This window comes from Cupressus sempervirens, chromosome 9, assembly GCF_028749045.1.
Source record: "Cupressus sempervirens isolate cs-2001-9-10 chromosome 9, ASM2874904v1, whole genome shotgun sequence".
NCBI classification, from domain to species: Eukaryota; Viridiplantae; Streptophyta; class Pinopsida; order Cupressales; family Cupressaceae; genus Cupressus; species Cupressus sempervirens.
This window is the reverse complement of record NC_143126.1, coordinates 429,883,396-429,906,583: the sequence shown is the minus strand read 5'-3', so window position 1 is coordinate 429,906,583 and position 23,188 is coordinate 429,883,396.

Sequence of the window (23,188 nt, the reverse complement as noted above, 5' to 3'; positions counted from 1 at the left end):
ATGGTCAAACTAAAAGCTTCCTACCCATTTTTTTGGTTCTATAGGCGAGTTGAGAAATATTGGCTTTGGATCCATGATTTCTTCAAGCCTTTCCATCTAGAGCATTTCACTTGGCACATGGTTGTGCTAGGAGATCTGCCTAGGCTTCCTTTTAAGTATGCCTAGATTCGACATTCTTTCAGTGGAGATTTTGTTTACTATTTGGAAGGACCACAATTTTGGTTTTATTCTCTCACATCTTTTGTGATATAAATGTTTCTATATACTTTAAAGCACATATTTGTAATAATATCATGATGGAGATTCAAGTACAAACTAACAAAGTCACACTGCAAGTGGCTCACCTACTAGAGTTATTAGCTCATTGGGGAAATGCACCTTGTATAGTTGCCCAAGTACCTCTGGATGCTTTATTCGGTGACTACACTCCTCCGCATGGCCACTGACAAGGCCAGAGCAGATCTACACATGGTTTGCTATCATGTCCCCTTTTCAAATAATAAAATAATAATAATCTTTGCTAAGGCAGGCAGGCCCAAGAAAGTGAAGTTTCGGAAAAAGGGGGTTAATCTTTCGAAACCGTTGGACTAATAAATGAAATTATTATTAAAATATGTTTCATTAACCTCTCTTGGATGTGAGTTATGGTTATGCCCTCTTTTAAGGGGTTTGGAGGCATTTTGGGTGGATTTTCAGAACTTGATTTTGCTCATTTTCTTTGTTATTCTTCAGAGGCTACCAAACCTGTGGAGAAGGAGACCCAAGAATGGGAGTTTATAGGTTTCCAGGAAGACCCAAGAATGGGAGTTTGCAAGTTTCTAGGAAGTCTAAGGATGGGAGTTTGAAGCCATTCCATGTGCATGCTCATACAGAGTTTGCCTTTGTGCTGAACAGTGCAGATTTGTGGGTTTTCGGGTGTGTTTTTTGTATGAGTTTGGTGTTTTCAATTGAGTATTTCATATCATTTTGGGTTACTGCTGTAGTTCAGACTTTAAGGTATTAAAATAGAGATGAATATATGTATTGGGATGTGATTAAACTTCTAAGATAGATTATTAGTGTTTTTGTGGTATTTTCGGGCATTTTGTGTTAATTTCGGGAGCCCAATGAGCATAGTTTTTGAACTACATTTCAGAACTGTTGTGTAAAGGATATATGGATCTAGAAATATCATTTTGTAGGCTTTTATGCTACTTAAATTTCTGTAAAAATGTCCACTTTCAGATTTATTAATAATTTGTGAAGCTGTGAAGCTTTTGGCACAATTTCTGGCATACCCGATTTGGGGTTTCTTGAGAAATTTGGTGGATCTTTGTGATATTAGTTGTTTGATCTTGAAAATTTGATTAGAGGTTGGAAATATCATACAAAATCAGAAAAGGGACATTTCAGTGGTATCAGAGCCATGATCTTGCCAGCCTGAGGGTTTGTAGAAGTTTGCATGTCAGTTTTGACAACTACCCAGATCTTGCATTTCAGTTTTGAGAACTACCCAAATCTTGCATGTCATAATTTATGGTTGCATGTTGCTTCTAATCAGCTGCATGTCAAAATTTATGGTTGCATGCTACTTCTAATCATTTTCATGTTAGTTCTTGGTGAATTTGGTGGTTGTAGAAGTTTGCATGTCAGTTTTGACAACTACCCAGATCTTGCATGTCATAATTTATGATTGCATGTTGCTTATAATGAGATACATGTCAAAATTTATGGTTGCATGCTAATTCTAATCATTTTCATGTTAGTTCTTGTTGAATTTGGTGGTTGCATGTTGCTTCTAATCAGTTGCATGTCAAAATCTATGGTTGCATGCTACTTCTAATCATTTGCATGTTAGTTCTTGGTGTTTGAAGAAGTTATATCTTATTGGGGTTACACTCTACTTTATCCAGAATGGATAGGTATAGTACAGAGTCTCAAAGCACACGATCTTGGACAATTGATATCTAGAGTCAAAACAGTAGAAAGGATGGTTATTTAGAAATTCAAGATAAACTTATGAAAATAAGCCATGACATGTCTGAACAGTTGGTTGAGCACCACCGTATAATGAATGACATGTTGTCTAACCCAGCTAAGGTGGATAAGTTGACTGGATTTCTATTTGGAAAATTTTCTCACAAGACAGATGACACAATTCCCAAGAACTTGTGTGAGGAGTTTGAGAAACTAACTGATAGCCAAGTAGAGGTCTCAAATTCTACTCTACCATAGGAGGTGGTGGGAAAGGATATTACACAGATTGATAGTAATGGTCAACTTGATACTCAAATTGAGACAATTGTTTACAGGTCGTCGAAGGGTGATGCCACAGGTATTCAGGATGGTATAGTTACAACAGGTAGTAACTACAGTGTAGTGGGTTCAGATGATGATTATGAGGATGTTGTTGTGCAGGATGGTGAGATACCTGGCAGAGATGAGTAGACATTGAGCATTCATGACTTTGCTGAGAAAGAGTACCAGGCACAGTTAGATGCTTCATCACATGAGGTTGAGGCTGGTAGTACTTCACATGATTTGTCCAGCCAGCTGAAGGTGAACAAAGATAGTATTGTGACTTCATTATCTCATCATGACAGGTATGTGGAGTTAGTTGGTATTGGTCATATTACTTAGGTGAGGAGTTTGCTTGAGTTACTAGTTGATTCTAGTTTACAGATATGGACTCGAGATTGTTATATTGGCATTTGGGATTCAGTTGACTAGAGATCTTTAACACTTTTTGGTAGTAGTGTTTGTTTGGGTGCTATCATGGATTTGATTAGTAGATTACATGGTGTTGTCTTTTCTTGTACCAGTATCTTGTCTGATGTTGGTATTAGGTTTTATACACCAATGTTGGGCTTTGTTCATATATCCAGTCGACCATACTTGCTAGAATGTGTTGATGATATTTAACATTTGGCAATGTGTATAGATGAGTTCCAGGATCATATTGGCATTGATGACATCCAGGAGGATGCAGTGGGCAATTTTGAAGACTTAGTTTCCTTGGGTATAGAGGAGTTGGATAGAAATGCTAATGTTTTTGATACTCCGTATGTTGATATGAGTTTTAGATTTGATTCACAAGATATGGATGGTAATACTCTAGAGACTAGTAACTTTGAGGATACTCCTTTAGACAATGCATCAGAGGAGGTTTGTAGGAGATAGTCAAGCCAGTGCCATCATGTGTCTAATCAGTTGAGAGTTAGTGACCGAGACATTGCTATCACTTGCCAGCATTTCGATGTTGCTCGTCAGTTGTTAGCAGTTTATGGATGGGGTTCTCCTACTAGTGATGAGCAAGGAGGTAGTTATCTTTCCTTGATAGAGTTCCACTCTTTATGGGAGGCTATCCAGATTCTGAGACAGGATTATATGCAGTTGGTAGCTGACAGAGATTATCTTATGAAGTGGGGCAGTACAACATATGATGCATTGTTGGCCAAGGAAGATGAGGTGAGTGAGCTTACTGAGAAGCTTGAGGTGACTTCTGAGATTCTTGAGAGTACACAGTTGGCTTTCAAGGAGTCACAGTTTCATTTGGCTAAGGTGACCATGGAGTTAGAGCGACTATAGTCTTTACCTGATTCTATACAGTCACAAGCTGTGGTGTTTGGTGATCCGAGGATGTCCATGCCGAGATTGTCCGAGACAGTGGAGATGGGGATGCATCCATTCTTGATACTAACATTGGCATATCAGGTTCATTCCCACTAGAGTTAGGTTCAGTTGAGTTGGCTGTTGTAGCAGATTGTTGTATGCCTGACATGGTGGTGGCCTCTAGTATTGATGGCACAGAGACTAGAGATGTATCAAAGATCATGTGTGATGTTGGTGAGTCGGCAGTTGGCATGGTTCCTACTAGTAATACTACTACCTTGGTGATATCTTCGGAGGTAGTAGTTAGTTCCAACATGGTTAATGATCAATTGCAGTTAGTTTCATCTAGATTACAGTCTAAGCCACTAACTAAGATTGGCACATTCTATCGGCATTACACTGTGAGGTAGACTCATCAATTTACCTTTGATGACCATGTTGATGAGATAATGATACAAAGATTTACTTTGGTTCCTAGTGCTTATCATCAGTTATGGGACAATTTGATGCCTCAAGATGAGAGTTGTGATGGGCATGACATGGTGATAGGTTTTTCAGTTGACAGCTTGATAATATGTGACTTACAGCAGGAGTTTGGGAGTGATGCTTCAGTGGGTGTTATTATTGATTCTACTCCTTTGGCTATGACATCTCCTGACTTAGCTAGTGATCAGTCATAGTGGGTTGTATCACTTGTTCATGGTGAGCTGTTGACTGACATTGGCTTTTTTAATCAACATTATATTGTAGGGTATGTACATCAGTTAGCATTTGATCCTTGTTTTGAGGAGTTGATGGCAAGAAAATTTGGTTTGGATTCCATTTCTTACTCTTTATCTTGTAATGTCTTTTCACCATCAACAATGCATGGAATTTATGGTTATGAGATAGTGGTTGGTGATTTGCAGAGTTGTGTTGACTGCAAGAGTTGTATAGTGTGTGGATTCTCCATACTTGGTATAGTTTCATTCGAGAGCGTTCACCATTGTTGCAGAGTTGGATTATACATTCTGTATAGGCCAGTGGGATGTGTTGATGGTATTTACTATGTTGGTAGTTTGATTTGTCCACTTTACTTGGGTTTTGATGTTCTAAGAGTTTGTATCTTATGGGTTTTTGACTATGGTAGTGGTGATTTTGGAGTTTGGTTGAGCTATAATTGTTAGTTTGATTATGGATTCCTCTTGGTCATATTGCAGAGGATATTGCAGGAGCCTGTATTAATTGGTAGTAGTATAGTTCATGACTACATTTGGGATCCAGGTGGATTGATTGGTTTATTGTTCAGCCATTGCTTGAGGACAAGCAATGTTTGGGAGGGGAGGACTTGTCATGTCCCCTTTTCAAATAATAAAAAAATAATAATCTTTGCTAAGGCTGGCAGGCCCAAGAAAGTGAAGTTTCGGAAAAAGGGGATTAATCTTTGGAAACCATTGGACTAATAAATGAAATTATTATTAAAATATGTTTAATTAACCTCTCTTGGACGTGAGTTACAGTTATGCCATCTTTTAAGGGGTTTGGAGGCATTTTGGGTGGATTTTCAGAACTTGATTTTGCTCATTTTCTTTGTTATTCTTCAAAGGCTGCCAAACCTGTGGAGAAGGAGACCCAAGAACGGGAGTTTACAGGTTTCCAGGGAGACCCAAGAATGGGAGTTTGCAGGTTTCCAAGAAGGCTAAGGATGGGAGTTTGAATCCATTCCATGTGCATGCTCATATAGAGTTTGCCTTTGTGCTGAACAGTGCAGATTTGTGGGTTTTCGGGTGTGTTTTTTGTATGAATTTGGTGTTTTCAGTTGAGTATTTCATATTAGTTTGGGTTTCTGCTGTATTTAAGACTCTAAGGTATTAAAATAGAGCTGAATATATGTATTGAGATGTGATTAAACTTCTGAGATAGATTATTAGTGTTTTTGTGGTGTTTCCGGCCATTTTGTGTTAATTTCGGGAGCCCGATGAGCATAGTTTTTGTCCTACATTTGAGAACTGTTGTGTAAAGGCTATACGGATCTGGAAATGTCATTTTGTAGGCTGTTATGCTGCTGAAATTTCTGTAAAAATGTCCACTTTCAGATTTATTAATAATTTGTGAAGCTGTGAAGCTTTTGGCACAATTTCTGGCATACCCGATTTGGGATTTCTTGAGAAATTTGGTGGATCTTTGTGATATTAGTTGTTTGATCTTGAAAATCTTATTAGAGGTTGGAAATATCATACAAAATCAGAAAAGGGACATTTCATTCACACACTCCCTAATCAGAGCCTCGTCATTGCTCTCCCAATGGTGGTTTTGGTGGTCGTCGTCACTCGACCTCACCTCCACAAAGGTTGGGTTAGGGTCAGTCCACAATGGCTCCTCCTATTGTACCTAATGCAAGTTGGTCATCTATGCAATGAGACCCCAAATGGGTTTTCCCATTTCTTTGCCTAGGCCAGAGGGAGGTAAAGATGCTAATGCTACTGCTAATAACAGTTGGGCTCCAACCACCAACCCCAAGGACTTTTGGGATTCTAATGATAAAGACCCTCCTTCAGTTGGCACTGCTCTTGTAACTTGAGGGCTTTCTATTTTTTTCCTATATTTCTTTTTTTTTTGTTATGAATAGCTTTTAATTTTTCCTTGTGTCATTTGAACTCATGGGGAGATCTTTTATCCTCCAGCCCTCTTGTATCGTTTGAACTCGTAGGTTAATCTTTTATCCCTACCCCTTTTTTGTAAATATGTATCTTTAAATTATAATTAATGGAAAATGTCTATTCATAAAAATAAAAAAATAACAATATATAAAATTATGATAAACAACTTACATTACGAACATATTTATTTATTATGTAAACAAATCATTTATAAATTTTGTTAGATTAAACAAAAATATATGAAGAAAAAATATTCAATTGCAGACATTTTTGGCAAACTGAATTTATTTTATTGTTATATTTTTCATTTTATTAAACACTTATTTAACTTGATTTTTAAATTTCTACAACTTGAATTTATTTCATGACTATATAAAAAGGAAATTTATAACTAAATTTTAATTTTTCAATTTAGTTTGTAGGAAAAGTTTTTTTAAATCCTAATAATAATTTAAAATAAGGTTAATATTTTGATCAATTAATAAATGATTCATTCTAAATTGTATTACAAATAAGAATAACAATTGTTATAATAAATTGAAACCAGTTATAGGAAAAGTTAATTCAACAATTATAATCATCATACAAAATCAAATTATACTAATTTTGAATGATCAAAGATAAATTGAATTGTTCATGTTTCACATTATGTGTTATAAAAACAACTATCACTTGCATTTTAGACCTTCCAACCTTTCAGAAGACAGTGACTCAAGCTCTAACAGAACTTTTATTTGTGTTCAACCAACAAGAATAGCCTATTATCTAAAAACCTACAAAGATCACATAATTATCACTTGTTCTTAATCTTTATAAATTACTTACGATCCTATGTACATTTATTGTGTTTTATGTTTTCGAACATCTGTTCATTTTCTTATATCAATAAATATATGCAATCCAGAAGATAAAATACACTTAACAATAAATTATGAGAAACTTGCACGGTGAAACCATCCTTATAGATCTGTTGTGATTGACTAAATAGTTAGAACAGCAATATGATGACTCTCAAAATTAAAATATTATAGTGAAATTTGGAGAAAATGAGAATATTTTTTTACAGGATATTACAAGCAAAAAGAGGGGTAAAAATTTATTAAGACAGAAAGGAATACAACAAGGAGAGCTCAACAAGGATCTCGATCCTGAGCAACAAGATCATCAAATTCTTGCACCATCTCAAAGGACAGTTGCCCCCTATCCCTAACATTCCAACCCGGATCATGACTAGAAGCCCATTTGGCTAAACAATCAGCAGGTCTATTCCATTCTCGCGGAATATACTTGAACCTAATGAACTGAAAAGAGGAAGAGAAGAAAAGAATCTGCTTAACAACAGTGGCCAGTTGCCAACTAACATCCTCAAGCTCTTGCGAAGAAAGCATGTTCACCACCACCTGGGAATCAGACTCACAAATAATCTTACTCCATCCCCACAAGCAACACTGTTCCACAGCATATAAAATAGCCTGAGCTTCCATGAGATTGTTAGTATAATCACCCTTATGAATTGAGAAGAAAAATTTAACATTCCTAGAACTACAATGAGCCACTCCGCCAATACCAGCCGGACCAGGATTCCCATGAGAAGAACCATCAGTGTTAATTTTCAGAACTCCATAGGGAGGAGGAGTCCAGTGCCCATCCCTGTTAACCCGACCCTTCCTCTGATGGTGAAGCTGCCTGGACATAGAAGGAAACCTATGAGCCGTAACCCAATCCTGCAGATGAAAATTGAGTCGATTATAGATAGCAAGATCAACCGGATCCATACCCCCATCAAGCTCACACTTCACAAGAATAGTTTCCTGAAGAGAATGTGATATTTTCCACCAAAGATGCAAAACACCAAGCCGAACATCTTGGAATATGCGACGATTCCTCTCCAACCAGATATGCCAAAGCATGAAAGATGGGCCAGCAATCCAAGCAGCATGGAGAGAAGAAGACTTGGAGGGAGCACTACCCAAGCGAGCCCAGAACTCAGGCAAAGAGGAAGCATGCCGACAAGAGCAACCCCAAGCGCTCCACCAAAGGTGTCATATCTGAGTAGAATAGGAGCAATGGAAGAATAGATGGGAGACAGACTCCTCTCCATTACCACACAAAACACAATAAGAGGGGCCCTGAAATCCATGTTTACAAAGATTATCCCAGGTAAGACAATGGTTGTGAGCCACTAGCCACATGAAAAAATTGCACTTGGACCAAGAAACTTTATTCTAGACTTGCTTCCACCAAGGGACCTCAGCATCCCCAAATAATTGTCTAGTTATCTCCTGATACCCAGTAGAGACATGATATTTACCAGACAAGGTACCGCCCCAAGCCAATACATCTGGACCAAGAAAAGAGGAACACTCTCTAGAGGCCAAAATTTGAGAAAGCTCCTGACGATCCATGTCTGTACCTCCAGGAGGCCAATCAGAGGAATGCTTCCATCTATAACCAACAACAGGTCCCAATTGATAAGGAGTCTTGTAATGAGCGACTTTATCCCATCCAACGGCAAGAAAAGAGTCACAAAGAGGCTAAAGATGAGGGTATATGGATAAAATGGAAGGGAATCCATCCCAAGCATCAGACCAAAGCAAAGCCTGAGAACCTCCTTTACATATCCAGAACAGACCCCTCTTCACCAACATCTCACCTGTCTTCAAAGTATGCCAAACCATTGAGCCACGACCTTCAAGAGGAAGTGCAGAAACAGAGCAAGGATTAGCACCATGAAAATATTTATGAGTGATAATACGAGCCCAAAGTTGATGCTGTCCAGAGCACCATCGCCAATAAAGTTTAGCAGCCAAAGCTTGTCTACTCAATAGAGCAGAACGAAGACCAAGACCACCTTCCTTTTTAGGCCTACAAACAATTGCCCAATTAACCAAGCTCCATTTAGTACTAAGAAAATTACCACTCCAAAGGAATTGTCGAGAAAGAGCATCAAACTCCTTGAGAAAGTAAATAGGTGCAGCATGAACCATGCTTCTATAAGTAGGAAGAGCTTGGATAACAGCTTGAAGAAGAGTAACTCGGGCAGCAGTAGAAAGCCATCTATGAGTCTAATGATTTACCTTATCCTAAAGCTTGGTAATCAAATTTTCCCAGAAGAGACGTGGCTTCCTGGAAACAACAATACGAATGCCAAGATAAGTCAGAGGAAGTGAACCTATCTGAAACCGTAGGATACCAACAATCCTATGCTGAATAGAATCAGCAGTGTTAAAAAAGTAAATGAAAGATTTGTGCTCATTAACTTTCTGGCCTGAAGCTGCCAAATAAACGTCCAAAGCATGTTGAAAGGCTTCAGCTTCCTTGATCCTAGCAAGACCAGCAAGAGCAGAATCATCAACAAATTGAAGATGGGAAAGAGAAGGTAAGCCATTACCCCACCGCCAGCCTTGAATAGAATTCTGGGATACCTGATGCTTAATGAATCTGCCCAAGCCTTCAACCATGATGATGAATAGATATGGGGAGAGAGGGTCACCCTGGCAGAGGCCTCTAGAAGCACCAAATATTTGTGAAGGTTGACCATTAATAAGAATAGAAAAAGAGGCAGAAGTAACGCAACTCATAATCCAACTCACCCAGTCAGAGCTAAATCCAAAAGAAAGAAGAATACTCCTTAGGAAGCTCCATTTAACTCTATCGTAGGCCTTAGCCATATCCAGCTTAACAAACATGTCTCTCTCCCTTGAAGTAGCCATAGAGTGAATAGCCTCAGTAGCAATAACCACCCCATCCAAAATTTGTCTTCCAACAACAAAACCACCTTGTTCTTCTGAGATAATAATGGGAAGCCACCTTTTCAGTCTCTCAGCAATCAGCTTAGTAATAACTTTGTAGACCACATTACATAAGGCAATTGGTCTAAAAAACTCCAATTGATTAGCACCCTCTCTCTTAGGAATAAGAGTCAAGAATGTAGAGTTCAAAGCTCGAAGCATCTGCTTGCTAGCATAGGATTCTTTAACCATCTCCAACAAATCATGATTAATGATGTCCCAAAATTCTTGAAAGAATTCAACTGGAAAACCATCAGGACCAAGAGCCTTCCCCTTAGGCATGCCAAAGACCACCACCTCCAGCTCTTCCAAAGAGATAGGATGCATGAGATAATCATTCATTTCCTGAGTGATAAGGGAAGGAATACAAGACAAAATAATATTTTCTTCATTATCAGCAGGAGGAGAGTCCTCAGAGAAGAGGGTAGAGAAGTACAAAATAGCCTCCTAGAACAAAGATGGAAAGGAATTCAGTTGGATACCTTGAGAATTAACCAAAGAAGAGATAGTGCTCTGATTCCAGCAAGATTACACTGTTTTATGGAAAAAGGCAGTGTTTCGATCACCTTCTTGGAGCCAATCAGCTCTAGCCTTTTGCTTCCAAAAAATTTCCTCTCGAAGTTCCCATTCTTCTAGAGCTCTAGAAGCAAGGGATTCAGCCTGGCCAAGATCCTCTGAGAAACCTCGATCTCTAATCTCCCTTGTGATGACATCAAGATTTTCTTGAGCAAGCCTCTTCATAAAGTGAAGATTCCCGAAGCATTCCCTATTCCATATCTTGAGCTGCCTTTTAACATATTGAAGCCTTTTAGAAAATGAGAACATTGCAGTACCATATGCAGGGGCACCATCTTTCCACCAACAAAAAACAAAATCATGAAGAGAGGAGTCACGAAGCCACATCAACTAGAACTTAAAAGGAGGATGCTTCGGAACATAAGCCCCTATAGCAGAAAATTTGATTGGCCAATGATCTGAACCCCTCCAATCAAGGATTTCTGAAGAGATAGTAAGGGTGCCACTAAGCCAGAAGCAAGAAACAAGAAATCTATCTAGGTGTTCTGAGATAGCAGCAGCACCAGTCCTGCGATTATTCCAGGTATAGAGGCCATTAGAAGGCTTAACATCAGAGAGATGCAAAAGAGATATGTGTTGTCGAAGAAGAGCAGAAGAAGGCCCCAATCTAGCCAAACCACCATGCTTCTCTTCCAGACTTAAAACTGAATTGAAGTCCCCTGGTAACACCCAAGGATGATAAGGATGACAATTTCTAACATATTGAATATGTTCCCAAATTTCCTCCTTTCCCACAAGATCAACAGGTGCATACACATTAGTAACCATGATTACCTCTCCTGAGTCTAGAGCAGAAGCTACCATAGAGAGAGCTGAGCGAGAAGACATCCAGCCAAGAGGAGAAATTTTTTGATGATCCCAAAATATAGCTAAACCACCAGCACTGCCTGTTGCCCCAACACACTGGCGTTGGCCACGAGACCAAATACTAGAGGCATGTTGGACCATAGACTCCACAGAGAGCTTAGTCTCTTGGATACAAAAAACATCAGGACTATGATCAACCACCAAGTTATGAATAGCCTTTTGTCTAGGGATGCTATTCAACCCCCTTACATTCCATGAGAGAATAATCATCATTGGGTAGATTTGGGAAAATGAGAATCCAAAGGTTTCACTGAACCAGACTCAATCAATATATCTCCTGTGAGTTTAATCTTCTCTTGGTCTGTTTTGCGCCCAGTCCTTAGAGGGGGAGAAGAAGAAGCCCGCTTAAAGGGTCAAGGTAGCAACCCCAAGGGGAGAGGAGATCCCTTGCCCTTACCTAATGGTAGCACATCCTTAACCAAGTCAGCCAAAACAACATCATCATCTTCCAACACTGCAGGAGTCACCAGAGCCGCTGACACAGGAGCTATAGGAACCTCACAATTTTGATATACTACAACTTGAGATGCCCCACAAGCATCATTAGGAACAGATCTCTCATCTGGGCAAGCTGGATCAGAAGAGATAGGAGGAGGAATACCCTCCTCTAGAACCATACTATCCAGCACCTCAAAACGGTTAAAACCTGAATCAGATAATCTTTCTTTCAAAGGCCTCTTTTGACCACGTCCCTTAGCTCGAGGATGAACAGGGGTAAATCCATCCTTATCCTGCATTGGAGCCTTACCCTTACCTGTAGCATCTTGTGGATTCATCCCCTTGGTAGTATTAACCATTTGAGATTGTCCTTTCCCTGTAGTATCTGCCAAACCACCAGCATTTCCAGCTGTAGACCGATCCACTCCTTTGAAACTCAAGTTACGGGGGCACTGCCGCAGTAAATGACCATACTCATGACAAATCTGGCAACGGAATGGGAGGGATTCATAATCTAACTGCTGCACCCAAGAAGAATCCCCCAGACAAATTTCCAAAGAATCTGGTAATGGGTTAATCAAATTAATTTCAACACAAATTCTAGCAAAATAAATAACCTTTTTATTGAGGGTTTGATGTGCGATCGCAGTTGGCTTCCCCAACAAAGTAGCAATTTGTCGAAGGATGTCTTCACGCCAAAATTCCAAGGGAAGACGAGGCAAGCGAACCCAAACTGGCACTGTTGAAGGGAGATCCTCAGCAGAATTAAAACCTAAATGCCAAGGTTTGACAAATAACCCCACATTGTTGTAGAAATAAGGGCCTCCTTCAAAAACATGATCACGATCATACATGCAAGAGAATACAACAAAAAAATAACTATTCTCGGCCAACATAATCTCCATATCGCCTTCCACCTGCCAAGAGTGGTGGATCCATGCCTCAAGAGCGGATAAGGAAATCGAGATTCCAAGAAATTTGCATATCAAAGCATGCTTGGTCCAATAATCAATGTCCTCCATTACAGTCGTTGGAGGAATAGCCAGAATAGGGCGATCATGGCTACACAGAAGACAACCATTAACTTTTTTCAGCTTGGAGCTCTCCACTGAATAAAACGATTCAGATCGCATTGCATGCATAGTTGGAGAAGAACCATCTGTTCTCACCAACGGAGAAGAAATCCCAGGCCCTGCCATGCAAACAATAAAACCCCCAATCCAAAATTGACTGCAGAAGATCTCCAAAAACACCAACACAAATTATGTCCAATAGCTAACAATCCAAATAGAACAGAAAAATAGTAAAGATCAAACACCAAGAACAGGCTAGGGGAGAAACCCTAGCCCAGCCGGTAGCCAATGCTTCTCAGAGACTCCATCCTATCTCCTCTCAAGAGATCATATTCCTAATTTTCTATTCTTAGCTCCCTATAGGACATTACATGATACACATGCTTTTACGAATAAAGCTTAGCATTGAGGCAATCTATAAAAATTAGGGTTTGGTACATAGTTGATATGGAGGTGCATTGTGGAGATTTTTTCAAGTATGAGATGGTTTTGAATGAATGGGTCTCAATAAGAAAATGGGTAGGGGAGTTCATAAAGATCAGAGATGTGAGGATGATTACTATGATGAAGAGATTTAGTAGGAGGAGTATAATTCTTTAGAGGATTTTTTAAAAATTATAAATTAAATAGAATTATATTTATGTTTGTGGTTGAGATTGTGTGTGAGTTTATCAGCGTTAATTTTTCACAAACATGAATATAATATTATAAATTGTAGAAGTCTATTATAGTTCTTAAATTGAATGATTTATTTGATTTATTTAATAGATTGGCTGTAGGGTTAAGGATTCTTATAATTATATTGAGAAGAGTGTTTTTTTAAATTCTCTTTTTATTTTATGTAGTTGTCTAATTGATTCTATAGTGGTGGAAGTAGTTAAATGAAAAAAATTGATCAGACCTTTTTTCTAAGATAGCTCTTTAAATGACTATCATTTCTTTCTTTCTTTTTCATTAATTTCTACCATTTCCACCTAATTATTTAGAGCAATATGTCAAACGTTTATTAATTATTTTTGAATATTCTGAATTCCTTTTAGTCTAACTCACTCTTAAAAATAAAAATCAACCTAATGATTGAAATCAAATAATCTATCAATCACTTAGGATATCCTATGACAAATTATTCCATGTCAATTATTAGTTTGATGAAATAGATTTGATGTGATTTTTTTGATATGCATAGTTATTTTCTAGGTTCTTTTAATGTTCAACCTATAAAGTTTCAAAAAAATTATTCAATTTAAAATTATTACCATACTTATGCATTTTTATTCCATTGCAATTTACTAAAACAACTAGTACACATGTTTAGATCTTTTCTAATGTTAATAGAATTTGAACAATTCTTATTCATGTGTGAAGTAGTCTTTTTGAAGACAAATAAAGAATTTGTTGAAATTCAATCAGGGTTGTTGTTATTATAGTTTTCTATTTTTTTGCCAGTAGGTAGAAAGAAAGAGAAAAATCAAAAGAACAACAAGAAACAAAAATGTTATGGTTTGAACAAAAGATTTGATTTTCTAACTTTTGTTGTAAGCTAGAATTTGATGGCCTTATTGGGTGTTTGGTTACATTTTTATAAATTGTCAATATGATACTTAAGTTTAAAATATATGAATGATTTGACAAATATTCCTAATTTGTAATTACTTTCTAAAATTCTATATTACTTACTAATGTATACTTATTTTTTCATAAAAATACACATCCTTTATTGATAATGTTCAATATATAATTTGTAATTAGCACTCTTTTTTTATAGACAAATGTGTGTATCACATTTTCTCTCTTCAACTAACTATTTCAATGCTTCATAATTCTCCTTTCTTACACAAGGGAGCCATAGCTCAGAGCTCTTGTTTATTTAATAAGGGTATGAATTATACTCTTATGAAGTTGGTGAGACAACTTGATGGTTATCAATTAGTGTAGTGTGAATTGTTATTCAATAATTTCAAAACCTGCAACTCATAGATTAAGGGAATATATTTTACTTTACTTTAAAACTATTAAGATACTTATGTTAATCTAAAATATAACTAGAATAAATATATGTTTTAATAATATTAATTAAATTACACAATTAAAATTTTAAAAAGCTATATTATGATTTTTTAACAAAGCAGTTTTAAGCTATTGAATTTAAACCACAACCTTCTTTCATAGATATCCAAGTTCTTTGTATTCCTTATAACGTCTAGATTTTACATTCAACAAGATTGATGAATTTTGATTTTTTTGTAATAAATAAAAAAAGTTGGAATTATATAAGAAAAATTAAGTTTAAAAAGTGTCCAAATTGGTAGATAGTTAATCTTCTAGTTTTTGTGGTGCCTCCCCATATGTTGCACAAGCTTGGTGTTCATTCATCCTACCTGTGGTGGAAGGACTAGAAGTGGTATCATGTCACTCCTTTGACTAGTTATAAACTGAAATTGTGTTATTGATGTCTTGGTTAATAGTTTTTCTTCCTTGATATATTGGTTTATACCTTGACTCTTTATATGCCAAAAGGCTTATGGAAAACACAAAAGTTAACAACAGAATGGGTCATTGTAGAAATCTATCAAAGACCCCTGAATTGAAAGGTACAACTCCCTTATGAATGCAAGATATGAAATGTATTTGTCTTCCAAGTTTTGGGGTTATAGTCTTAACCAGAGAGCAAAAGAGGCAAAAATCAAGTTGCTCAACACCTTAAACAACCTAGGCAAAGAAGGGGGACTATCTCACAATATTCAATCTACTCAACTAACAAGGAAAATAGATGGGAACATGTAGGTCTAGCTATACAATAGGAAGAAAGAAAAGATGGAAAAATTAGTAATTCTTGGATTGCAGAGTAAGCTAATGTTTTCACAATACCCAAATTGTCTATTCCTCAGCTACTCCCACACCAACTTCCAACATCCTTATGTAGAAACTAAATTAAACATACAGACAACAAATAGAAGACAAACTTATGTCGACAAGAGTAAACCATACAATCTATTGAACAAAGGAAATAAAGCTAATTTCATTCGCACTCATTCAACTTTCAACATTAACTCAGACATTCCAAAAACTCCACTTACACTAAATGAAAAAAAAAACTTAAAATGGACTCAAAGTCTCACACAGTAGTCCCAACTATTATAGTTTGCCAAAAGTAAATTTTGTTGATCTTATTTACATCTTAAAAGGTTACATTTATAGGCCTTTTCAAAATGGCCTGTTACATTGGATGATTTCTCAGTAGAGAATCTTTCAAAAAAGTAATCTAAAAATAGGACAAGCTTGAATAATTGTCTATTACAGAGATTTAGCAAAATGCTAAGAATGGAAAAAAAAGAAGGAAGAGGGGAAGAATTATAAATGTTTGGAGAAGCATCAGAATCAACATGCCTTATTAGAAGTAATTGGTTTAGCCCTATATGCTTTCATAGCTTTGGTTACATTATCCAACTTTTTGACACCTAGAATGAGGATGTTGTCAGCTTTGATCATCCAATAATCGTGCATTTTAGTAAGTTCATCAATTATGGCCACCCTTGATTGGAACTTCTCCATTTCCCTCTTTATGACTACATCAGCTGCTAATAGTTCTTGGATCTTGGCCACTTAGAAGTTAAGTAGGTCTACAACTTCATCAATGAATGCCAAGAACTTGGACTTCATTCTTTTGATGTCTACTAGCTTGCCATTAGTAGACACAAAAGACTCTATGTGTAAGATCTTCAAATATTGAAACAATTTGTCAATAATCTTTTGCACCAAGTCGTGCACATCCTTGAGTTTACTCGTAGATATCAAATAATTTTCAATGAAAAACTCCAAGGACTTCTTCCATTGGAATAGAGACTCTTGACCAATCTTTAGGATCCCATGAGCAATGGCCACATTGGTCTTTATATCTATCATTTCTTACAGAAGGGCCAATTTCCCTGTCAACTTATTCGTTGCCTTCTGTATTGTTGATTGACAATCTAAGGTAGCCTATTTGAGCTTGTGAGCATCTAGTACCAAGCTCCCTACATTCTCAACTAGTGGAGGAATCTGGGCTTTTACTTGATCTACCCATGCTCGGCCTACTTTCCTGAATTATCTCTCTTGTTGTAGTTTGACCAGTAAGTTCTTGTTTTCTACCACATTTGGGATGAATTTACTAGAAGAGGTACTCCCAACTACAGAATTTATGTACTCTACAAGCTCTTTATTGAAGGCCTTCAATATCTCCTTTTCTACTCTTAGCTTGTCCAACTTGTCTTCAATCTTCTCATTGGTGGATTTCCACATGTTCACCATGGGGTCATGAATTGGAATTCCAAGATCCAATATTTTGATGTGGAAATCATCTTTTGAGAGCTTGTCAAGTCTTTCTTCTTTTTTGTGCTCTACAATCTCAACCAACATATGGCCAATTGTCGAATCTATAGACAATGCAACAATTGTCTTCTTCTTCTTAGTCTTCTTTGATGGTTGAGAGGAGGTGACTTGTGGGATCAAGTATTTTGATGGGGCAACATCCTCATATCTCTTCTTCTTTCTATCAATGGTTTTCTTGAGCCAAGACTCTATAGAGAGCACATTGATAGTAGATTGTAGCATAGAAGGATCGAACAGCTCCCTCAGAATCAACAGGGTTGGCTTGCTCTGGGAAGCAATAGGAAAGGCAACTACCTTGGTTACCAAAAGGGCTAATGTATCCCCTTGTTGAGATGCTTCATGTTCCTGGCCATTAATAGGATTTGAATCACCATCTAAATTGATTACTTGAATAGGGGAGGATGTCTCATCCATTGATGTAATGTCCCCTTTTGAGACATTTTCTAATTTCCTTTCTATTTGTATTAGTTTGACAATATGTGATATGATATTCCTCTTAATGTTTTGATTTTGTATATATATGCATGTTTCATAAAGTCATGTCTTTTCATTAATAATAATTATATTATATTAAGAATTATAATTAATTATATATATTTATATTAATAATATACCCTATATTAAACATATAACATATATTATATCTATAGGTCTCAACTTCAAGAATTAAATTCCTGGATCTTGCCTCATTTCTGTTGGAGCATCTGGAAGGAGAGAAATAACAGAATCTTCAGAGATAAAAAGGAGCCAGCTATAGTGATAGGAAAGAAAATATTTGTTAACATTAAGGAAAGCTATTTAGTAAGGAAAGGGGGAGATATAGATTTAGGTGGCAGAAAAAAGGAGAAGGCAAAAGACAGAAAGATGAAAAGACAGGAAGCCAAATGGCTTCTCCCCCCAGAAGGTTGGCATAAAGCCAACTTCGACAAAGCATCCAAGGGAAATCCTGGCTCCTTAAGAAGTGGAGGCATAATAAGGAATGAAAATGGTGATGGTATTGCGACTTTTTCCCTCCCACTAGGTTATCAAACCAACCACTTTGTGGAAGCGAATGCTACGTGTAATGCTATCAAACTGGCTTTTGAAATTGGAGTTACTAATCTTTGACTTGAAGGGGATTCGAACAACATTATAAAATGTATTAATGGAAATTCTTAGCCATCATGGTTGATTGCAAATCTTATTGATGAGACTTGTGAGACTCTTGCCAAATTCAGTAGAGTCCACGTCACTCATATTTTTGCAGAAATATAACCCACTTGCTAACACGTTTGCAAATATTGGGGTTAGCACAAGCCAAATTATGACATGGCATCCCAAAAATACTTTTCTGGCAGATGTTAAAAGCATGATCAAACTGGACAAGATCCAAGGAAGTACGGAGAAGATCAATTTGCAATTATGAGTATGAATGGATCAAGGGGAAAGGGTACTTCCGAAAAAGTTAGCACGGGAAATTGTAATTGCTGCAATTTATTACAGACTAGTCGACACACTTTGTGGGTTAGTTATTACATTTACAATAGGAGCAACAGAAGGGTTAATTCTTTCTGCATTCTTCTTATTCATAGAGGTTCCAATCTGTTGCATATGAGAATTGAGGGTGTGCAGAGTGCAGATATGGTTGGCAAAAGTTGTAGAAAGGAGCCAATGGGTGAAATTGAGAAATGAAAGAGCAAAGACAAAGTTTGGGAGTAGCTAGATCAGGAAAGGATTACCAGATACATTATGAAATTGCATGGCTTTGATCAGGAGCTAACCAATAGTATGATTGGTTCATGGAAGGATGGCAGAGTGAAGGTGAATGGGGTTTCTTTCATGATCACTAAGGAGGTGATTTAGATCGTTGTTGAAATCCCAATTGAGGGTTTTAAGTTTTTCAAGGCCAAGAAGCTCTCGACTAATGTTGTGCAGGATTTTGTTAAGGATGAGAAGGAACTGAAAGCCCTGAAGAAGATTGACATGTACTATGTTCTTGATACCATGAAGAAACTATGGAGGTATGTTCTGAGAGCTGTTATAGAGTATATTACTTTGGACCCTAGGTTTGATAGGGCTCATACCCACCTCTTTGTTCTTTTAAATCATTTTCAACGCAGTCGTAAATTTTCTTTTCCTTTTTACTTGTTAACTTCTTTGAGCAAGGCAGTGGTTAGCTTCAAAAAGAAGCCTACTAATAACCCCACATTGCATGAGGGGCTCCTATTGCTTATTTATGAGCATTTTAAGGCTCAGACTATAAGCAAGGCTCCCCCTTAGACTGAGAATGTGACCTCTGGAAGCTCCAGCTTCTCTTCAGACTCGGATGACATTTAGAGCTTTAGCTCTGAGGATGACGTGATTTCTTCTGCTGATAAAAAAGCCACCCATTAGGTCAAGAAATTTCCTTCCTCCATCACCTCCAACAAAAAAAGTCCTAGAGATCATGGGCAAAAGCATCCTGTGAAAGATGTGAAGGATGATAGTGATGAGGAGGAGGATGTGGAGATGAAAGAGGAGGAAATGAAGACATAGGAGGAAATTAAGGATGACCGGTGAGGGAAGAAAGGCAAGAGGGAGAATTTGGAGGATGAGATAATGCAACAAGAATGGGACATGTTTTCGCTACCTCTTTCACCTATCCATATTCATGCACAACCTGAGGAACCAAATTTGGATTCTGAGATCGAGGGTGGGGAGGTGCAGGTAAATAATAGGAGAAAATCTTGGAAAAACTTTAGAGTTAGGACCTCAAAAATGGGCATTTTTAGAGAGGCCATGATCCTGCAGGTCCTTGTGGATAACCAGAAAGAGATGAGGCTTGAAGATCTCATAGACCTGATGATTGTGGCTATTTCGGACAAAGCTAGGGAAACTGGGCTAAATCTCTTAAACAATGCCCATAATAGCATGATTGATAACTTCAGATCAATCAAGTGGCTTTTCCATCAGCTGGAGGAGGTCAAAGAGTAGGTGGGTCATATGGAGGATAATAGGAATGGAGAAGACTCTAATAAAAGAGATGACAATGGTGAGAGGCTTAGTCTGGTGGAGAGAAGGATTAACACCCTCGAAATCTACAATCATAAGCTCTTGAATCAGATGATTTCGATGCTAAGCTCCATTAACAGCAACATCATATCTTTAACGGGATAGATCAAAGACAGAGTTATGAAGGATGATGAGGATGGTAAAGATAGGGAAGAAGCCAGAATGGGGGTCAACACTACAAAGGACAACATCAACAATGGTCAAGACTAGGAGGATCAAAGGGTGCACTAGCAAGAAGTTGAGGAGAACAAGATGGCCTATGAGGTAGCTCAAGTCATGCAAGACCTAGAGAGAAAGAACGAGGACTAATCCTCTGCCTATTCTTTTGTTTCTATTTGTGCCTTTTTTTGGCTTTTTGTAAGGGCTTTTTCCCTGGTCGTTTCTTGTTGTTTCTGTTCTTGGTCTTTTCTTTGGTTTTTGTCTATCAACTAGGCCTTGTGCTTTTTTTCAGCCTTTGAACTAGAACTTTTTTGGCTGGGCTTTTCATGCTTATTATTAGCCTTGTTAATGTTTTAACTCTTGGGTTTCAAGGTCCCTATAAAACCTTTTTATCTAATCAAAAACATATATTATATCTATCATTATTAATAATATTACTTGTTATAAATATTATTTATTCATTAATAAGGTATATCATAGTATTGAGATATATATAATTTATTTAAATAAGCTTTGATTATATTGATTAATATCATAAGATATATTATACATCATTATAATATATCAACTATATATATTATATTATATTATAATACTTTATTAATACAGTATTGCTATATTAAACATATCTTTATCATTATTTATTATTTCATTCGTATTACTATTATAATACGAAATACATAATATAATTATTATAATATTAATTATAGCATAATAATATTATTTTAATATTATTTATTAATATTACTTTACATATATAAAGTATTTATTATTATTTAAATTACTTGTCAAAATGGGGACATCACAGTCCTCCCCTCTTGAATTTGCTTGTCCTCAAGCAAAATTATTCATACGCAAACTTTGTCATAAACATAAAACACATTTGCATTCAAGGACAAGAGAGATTTATGAAAAACATGAAGTAGACACGATGCAGACAAATGAAGGCACGAAGTAAACACGATGAAGACACATCATACATAACCTTGATTAGATCCTAAAATTAACAATGCACAATGACTATACTTCTTCATTAGGCTTATGAACCCTTCAACCACAAGAATAAGCATCAGTACATGTATATAAATATAAACTTCAAAGAAAATTGAATAATAATAAGTTAATCCAAGCTAGTTCCATACTAAGCCGAAGAGCGGAACTTTGGCCCCCTTGGCCCCGGTGGCAAGTGTTAGGCATCCACACGAGGTGGTCTACTTAGTGGATTGCTTGTTTGGCTAGAGAGGTTCTTGTGAAAAGGAGACATTACTATATTTCCCTTAACTAGCACTACAATAGGGTGTCCTAACCACTCTCCCTTGATTGCAGACTCCATAGGAAAGTTGGTAGGGTGCCCTTACTATCTTCCCCTTAACTAGTACTAAAATAGGGTGTTCTCCCCTGATTGCAGACTCCATAGGAAAGTGGTAGGGTTTGCTTACTATCTTCCCCTTAACTACTATTGCAATAGGGTATCATAGAAACTCTTTCCCGATTGTAGACTCCATAGGAAGGACAGATGCCCTTATAGTCTTTCCCTTAACTAGTACTACAATAAGGTGTCTTAACAAACCTCCCTTAATTGCAGACTCCATAGGAAAGTTAAATATGGCCTTTCCCTTAACTAGTACTACAATAAGGTGTCTTAACAGACCTCCCTTAATTGTAGACTCCATAGGAAAGTTGAATATGGTCTTTGCCTTAACTAGTACTGCAATAAGGTGTCTTAACATACCTCCCTTAATTGCAGACTCCATAGGAAAGTTAAATATGGCCTTTCCCTTAACTTGTACTACAATAAGGTGTCTTAACAGACCTCCATTAATTGCAAACTCCATAGGAAAGTTATATACAGTAGGGTTTCTATATAGTCTTTCCCTTAACTAGTATTACAATAAGGCATCTTATAGACCTTCCTTGATTGTAGACTCCATAGAAAAGCTACTTGAAATCCCTAAATCATTTCTCAAATAATTAATTTTACACCTTTATGATTACATTAATTAAGAAAATTTACAATTTCGTATTTTTAACTATGGTTGAACTTCCTTGAAGCTCCATTTGTTCCCTTGATAATATCTCATCTTCTTCGGTGTTGTCCCTTCTAATTCTAGGTTGAGTATTTCCTCTATTATATGAACTTGACTTTTCTTCCCGCATTGATTGTTTGACTACCGGTAGCATGTGGAAGATACCTTCAGCATTGATCAGGCTCAAGGATCTCAATCCTAGTCACTGACTTGTGTATGGTCCGTTATAGCAGCCGCATAATGAAATAAAATATTGATCTTCACAAATTAGATTTATATTATGAGTTAAGGTTATCATAACTTCCATAATTGCTAGTTGTTTCTTTTACATGAAAGTTCATCCAATAGCTTCTTTTCAATGATCAATGGGGCAACTGTGACCTCATTTGTAGGTTAGTTCAATCTAGATTTGTTAACTTCCTTTGTAGTGATACCCAAATACCACAGATCAATTTGTTCAAAGTTTTGCACCAAGCTCTTTCAATTCGTAAATTGGAATTTATTGCATATCCATAGGCAGCCATTATGAGCCTGCCAATGATACCAACCTCAAGAATATTCTTGACCTCAAAAGATTACTTTCATGATCATTGTCTTTAGTAGAAGTGAGGTAGAGTGACTGGTGTGTT